Raw genomic sequence first — 7,065 nt, 5'->3', positions numbered from 1 at the left:
AGAGTTTGTGACATGTTATGGCTTTAAATTTCTATATTTATTCCATATACACGTTATTGGTAAATATATTTGGAGCAGCTCTTTGATTCTTCATTGCTTTAGGACAAAAACACTTCAATAACTGTGTTTTTAACTTGTAAAGAAACGAGTTTAATGGTTCATTCTATCCTCCAGTTGCTTTGTTTATGAAATGACAGATTAAAAGAAAAAAGAAAATTTCAAGTAACAACAACAATTCTACAATAAAAAGCAAACACATATAAGAAATTTAGCCTGTGCGTGTGAAATAATAATATTCTGTGTCGAAATAAAAATATCAAAATGTGAGAAAAATAGCCATTAAACATAGTAATAGCAAAATATGCTTCTGTGACATGAGATGAAACATATTTAAATGTCTTGAATGAAAAATACTGCTCTTGGATAAAATACGAGGCTATAAGTCACATGCTTTACCCATTGAAGAATTCTACCCCAGAACTATAAACGCTATTCCCATAATTCGCACAACACAGCATTATTCGCATAATGAAAGCAAAAAATAAAAAAACAACAACATTTAAGCATCACTTGTCCCGAATGGCTCAAAAGTATGCCGTTCAATGTTTTATTTTGCAATGAATTGTCTCCTACTAATTCAAATCACTCTGCTGCTTGAAATTCTGATTATTATACCTGAATATTAAATGCGAGAAATGTTGATCAAATATCAATTTGCGTCTTTTTATCAACCTAGACCACAGTCACTCGCATCAATCATCATCACCAGCAACATTACTGGGCACATCTCTGTTGTCGAAGTATTTTTCTGCTGAGACTTTACTGTCTTCTTAGATGGGATACAAATTCATTGTAGTTTGATTTTTGGGTTATGGGAAATTTTACAAATGTTTGTTACTCATTCAATGTTCTGTTGCTTGTAGTGGTGAACAATAACTTCCTACGTCACTTATTTCGCTGGGTTGAGTACATAATGTAATCTGTATTTGTTGCAGAAAAATATAACACTAATAGAACATGAAGTATTTTGCCCTTGTCTAATAAACGACACTTTGTTGTAGTTATTGCCATTTAACCTCAAGTACTTCCTGCTGGAGCAGATCCAGGATCAAAGATTTTGTAAAACCAGGACTACATTATCAATTTTATCTTGCTACATTGAAGATGGTTGAGTGTTACAGCATGGCGATTTAGCCTCTACGTTTTTTAGACCGAACGACACGTTTAAGCTTCATTGTTCATCTAAATGCAGCATTTTTCTGATCCACCATGCTAACATCGTTCTTGTGTTTTGTTCAGAGTAAATCGCTTTTACTTCTTTCATTTAAGCATTCTGATTACATAACCTTTCTGTAAAGAAAAGCACATTTTAATTGAATGTTTTAGGGAGGGTATCTTACCACTAAATAGATTTTTATTTCACATATTATATTGGATATTTTCGAATATTTTCGCATAAAAACAAACGTTTAACACTTAGATAGCTAAATTGTGAATTACACTCAACAGTTGCAATCTGGAAATGACTTGAACTAATGGACAACAGGATAACATTTAGGTTACGAATACAATGCTACTAAGTGAGTACTATTTAAAATAAAACAATGTACATTAACTAAAACAAGATAAAAGCAATAAAGCCGTTCCTATGCAATTTAGCGAAGAAATTTACTCAGAGCAATCAACACACAGTTCCTTCTTGTAACGGAAACAGGAGAACATTAAGCATTTCTTTCCCTCATGGCACAGAAGTATGCCTTATGTTTTTTTCGTAATACGCAGTTTTTTTCGAATTTTATCCTGGCCTATTTTTCGTTCTTTCATTCTTGCTGTGTCTACAAAGGGATATTGAGTGGATTGGTGAAGTTACGATGTGAAGGTGTGTGGGAGTGACAGAGAAAGAGAGAAGAAACAGAGCCATTTACAGGGCTGGTACTTTATTTATCAACCTGTAAGTGATAATAGCAAAAGATGTCACGACAGGGTTAGAACTCAGAATGTTGTGGTTTGGAACAAATACTGTAAATAATTCTATCCAACATTCTAACGATCTGACAATTCGCAGTAAATGAATCAATACTTTATATATGCGATTGAAATGTTTCTTACTGCTTTTTAAGCCAGTAGAAGAAAGATGTGCAGTACACATCTCCTTTTTAGGGTTTTACAGGTTACTGAAGTTGGTTTTAGTGATATCCAATTGGTTTCAAATTTTGGCACAAGGCCAGGGATATTGGGAGGGGTGTAAGTCAATTACATTGAGCCCAATGCTCAACTGGTACTTATTTCATCGACACCGAAAAGATGAAATGCAAAATCGATCACGGTGGAATTTGAAAACAGAACATAAAAGCAGGCGAAATGCCACTAAACATTTTGTCGGGTGTGTCAACGATTCCGCCTGTTCGCCACCTTACCCAACTTGAATGTTAGGAAGTTGACGTCTACAGAAAAAAATAAAAACAAAACAAAAACAAAATAAACAGAATACGGATGAGAAATCGCTCGGTACTTTGGTCCGGGATGCGGAAGAAACATCTCCCAGAAAGAAACAGAACAAAATAAAAATACCCTGTGTGGTATTGCAGTGTTATTGCCGTATCAGGACGAGAACGTGATAGACAAATTCATTGAGAGAAGATAAATAATGTAATGGAATATAAAGATAATTTTTCCTGGGATATTATTCACATAATGATATAATTCTTTTGGAAAATAATGTTATTTCGTTCATTTGAAACTACAACAAATCTGAATGAACGAGTGATCCTCTTTGCAATTCTTTGAACTGCTTCAAATATTGGCTGAATTTCCTTCAAATCGTACCCAGGCATCTTAAAAAAAGAGAAAAGTTTCTATTATTCATTTAGATTTGTATCATGTCTGAAATAAAATGACGAGACAGTCACAGCGGGAATCTTCTTCATCAAAGGTTTGCTCGGTTGGAGTTGATATTGAGTCAGGTGAGAACAGCAAGTAGGAAAACTGCAACAGAGAACTTTCCTCATACATGTTAGTTTTCTGACTTGAAAAGTCGGGTCGCTTGAATTCTAGTTCCATAACGTTTAAAGGATGATGTGTGTTTAAGATATTTATGTATACCGTTGGCTATTTACTGCAGGTAGCATTCACAAAAGACGTCTTATGCCAAGTAAATTTTGGTATGAGTATGAAAATGTACGTTTTAGATTTCCAGAGAAACTGGTGCTTTGGATTTAAACTTACAACCTGAGAATTTATAAATAAATCAATATTTTACTTTCTACCACTGGCTTTATAATTCTACTGGGATTGAATTATCTATAGAGAAGTTTTAATCAATTTGTTAAAATATTTAACTTCAGCACAATGAGTTAGAACACTTTTTTTAATTTAGCATATCTGGCAATGAATGAATAGTCATTTGAGAATTACTTCAACGTATCTGACGATTTCTCTATGCAGTCAACCGACCTGATAGAAACAGAATTAAAATCAACCTCAGATCATTTGTATAGACTAATATGTAAAATAATACAGTGGCGAGATAGATACCCATAAGATAGAAAATATGGTTTCTTATGTATGTGTCAAATTCATTTAATTATAGGCCGGCATTATCAAAGTTGACTTTACGTTAAACGCATAAAAATTGTCGCCATCATCGATAACACCAATAACAAAGATAATAATGAGTTTATTGTGGAACTGAAGAGGTTCCTGGTCGTCTCAGAAAATAATTTAAAACCATCTCGTGGGAGATGTCCATAAGATTGCCAGAATATGAAACATTCCACTCACAGATGGTGAATAAATAAATAATTATATAAGATTAACCGGTTAATTAGTATAAAAATATGCTTTTGGAACAAAAATAGACATCCCTTCAATTTCGAACAAATAAAACAGAATCAGTAAGAAATTACATTAAATGTGTTAAATGTTTGAAGAAAAAAATCATTGAAAGCTCAAACACGTACACATACACAAAAGAGAAAACACGAAGAGTATTTTTGTTAGCGATCCATTAAAAACAATTAAATAATTAAGAAAAACATCAAGATATAGTACAGGAGGTATCAATACATAAATATTTCCAGCCTTGAATTTTCCTATCATTCGAGGCAGAATGAAAATTGGCTATGCTATGAATACATTTGAAAACTGGCAACTGATGCTTGGAAGTTGGCCAATCTACTTCCAGAGAACAGTTGTAAGTCAATGTAAGTCAAGGGAATTTGATCTAAGTTCATTTACATGTGAAGTAATGAATGTCTAAGAAAGTAACCAGATTGGCACCAGATATTCTTCTGCATAAGATATTGTGTTAATTAAAGGGTTGCACATTACTCATAGTCAGTTACTAAAGACAGCTGAACTCATATATATATATATATATATATACTTGTGTGTACGAGTATTTGTGTGTATGTATGCATGTGTGTGTATGGAGGGGGTGCAAATAAACTGACAAGCAAAAGTTTATTAAATCATATATATATATATATATATATATATATATATATATATGTATATTTATACGGTTATTGCAAAGTCCTTGTGCCAATTAAAATTTGTATAACTCTATTTGTACATCATATGTATATATGGTAGAATTAGTCCGTGGAAAGTTAGCCCGTGAAAGAATGTTATATTTTTAAATAATTTTCTTCTTGAGACAGGAGATCTCAAGAGGGCCAAGATTATTTCGTGTGTAACCGTGATGCTATTGTGAAATTCTACAAATACATTTTGCAGATTATTGTCCGTTGAACTGTGAATCAATTCAGTTAAACAGTTATTATTGACTACCAGTCATATATAGAAATCTGTGTGGTATCCTGCAATCTTTCAAGCTCAAAATAAACATGGCTGCTTTTTAGGAGAAAGCGATAAAGAAAGAGGTAGAACGCGGGAAAAGCTGGAAGAAAAGAAGAAAGAAACGAGAAAACCTTGAAACTAAGGGTTACAAAAATTAGCCTAATCTGGAGTAGGGTAGAGTCTCCAGTTCGATAGTAGAAACTTGTCCACATCATTTATCTTTAGCTTTTACTGGTTTCAGTCATTAGACTGTGGTCATATTGTGGCTTGCCTTGTATTTTAGTCGAACGAATCAACCCCAGTATTCAATTTTTTTATAACCTGATACTTATTCTATCAGTCTCTTTTGCCGAACGGCAACACACCAACACCGGTTGTCAAGCGGTGGAGGGGGACTAACACAATGTCACACACATGCGCACACACAGAAACACACACACACGTACGCAGACAAACACATACATACTCGATGGACTTTTTTCAGCTCTGTGTACCAAATCTACTCGGACGGCATTGGTCGGCATGAGGTTATAATAGAAGCCATTTGACCAAGGTATCCACTGGAGTTCTTAAATTCAAAAATAATATTTTTTCCGTTATACAGAGCTGGAACCTGTTTGATCCATTAATGTATAGCGTGTTTCGTTTATAGTTGCCTCACTTGATGGTGTGTGGGGTGTTTTTGGCATTTAGGTCCCAGATGTGACATACCAGCTTATTGCTTTTCTTCTTGTTTAGGTGCCGAAGTGAAAATTGGAGTTTAGTACACCTTATTTTAAAGTCACTTGTACATAATCCAATATCTTTTCATTCCAGTTTCATTGTTTGGTAAAAATGAGGTGACGTTTCCTTGTATGAGATAACCATGCATGCCTTATCGATGGGGCAAGTATCTAGGTTTCTAAAATTACATATTGAAGTGGGTGCTGGGTGTAACTTACGTGTGATACTGATTTTTGAAGTGGGCGCAGTAGCTCGAAGAAACTTATGTGGAACGTCTATTAAAAAGTTTTCTTATAAATACGGTTATCAGGGAAATGTTTATCATTCGATACTAGGAACTTCCAACGCATGTTTGTTTCAGCATTCAATGAGAAATCAAGGAGGCGAACCATATAAGAAAAAATATTTTGGATTATGTAAATGTGACTATAAAAATGATATATCATCGAACCCAGTACTTGACTGATACTTTATTTGATCGTACCGGAAAGGATAAATGGTACAGGTGACCTCGGTGGGTTTTGAACTCTGAATGTAAAGGCGATCTAACGATTCTGCATTCATATACGTCATTATAAAAATATTTCTAAACTACATATATGATATTACGGGCTGGTATTCTTATCATTCTACAAAATAACATGTTACAGGATAAATGAAGTATTGGGTTCACGCAGTAAGTAAAACTATACAGAGGCCACAAATTGTACGGAACCTCTTTTTAACCGCTGATGCTTCAGTAGTGTTGGTATTGAAAATCATTTCTGAAGATAGTATGTTCTTTCTCTGGTATAATTGAGCTATTTAATAAAAAAAAAACCATCATATAGCAAAAGCATGTAATCTTTCAAATACATAAGAATACAATCTGAAACTAAATCCATTTTACCAGCTATTAAATATTTAAAAAATATATCATATACTTTTATTAAAAAATAAGTTTTAAATAATTGCTTACTGTACATTGAATATAAGCAGATCATTGCACTCTCTCATAAATTTATCCTCTTTTATTAGTCAGAAAATATTTCTTTCACCAAAGTTATCTGAAAAAAAAAACTGAAAGAAGAAAACACATTACAAAGATTACCAATATAATTTTTATCAATAATTTTACATTTAATTCTCAGTCCGACAAGACATACTTTAAGGCATCTTTGGTATTTGAATAAAACCTGTATTCTGTTCCGTTGCAATAAAATGGTATGGAAACAATTTGAAAGGAATTTTCTTCAATATTTATTACTACTTTTTATTTTCACTCAGGAAAAAAAAAAAACACTTCTCGTAGAAATGTTGTTTATACCTTACTTTCGTTCAAGTAATTTTTAACATTTACAATCTTTTTCTTTGTATCTCCAACATTTTCAGTCTGAAAAATAATGTGATTTTTTTCAGTGTTCTGCGATAAATCTAAAAGGGTAAAGAAATAAGCAGTTGATAACAGGTATCTATTATATGTTGCAAACTTATAAAAAGAAATTAGATCGTGTTAAGAAAAGAGCAAACATTCTTTAAAATAGCTGCAGTATCGTTACCAAT

Source organism: Octopus sinensis, linkage group LG4, assembly GCF_006345805.1.
Source record: "Octopus sinensis linkage group LG4, ASM634580v1, whole genome shotgun sequence".
Classification (NCBI taxonomy): domain Eukaryota; kingdom Metazoa; phylum Mollusca; class Cephalopoda; order Octopoda; family Octopodidae; genus Octopus; species Octopus sinensis.
The sequence above is the reverse complement of the archived record's forward strand: the minus strand, read 5'-3'. Positions refer to the sequence as shown.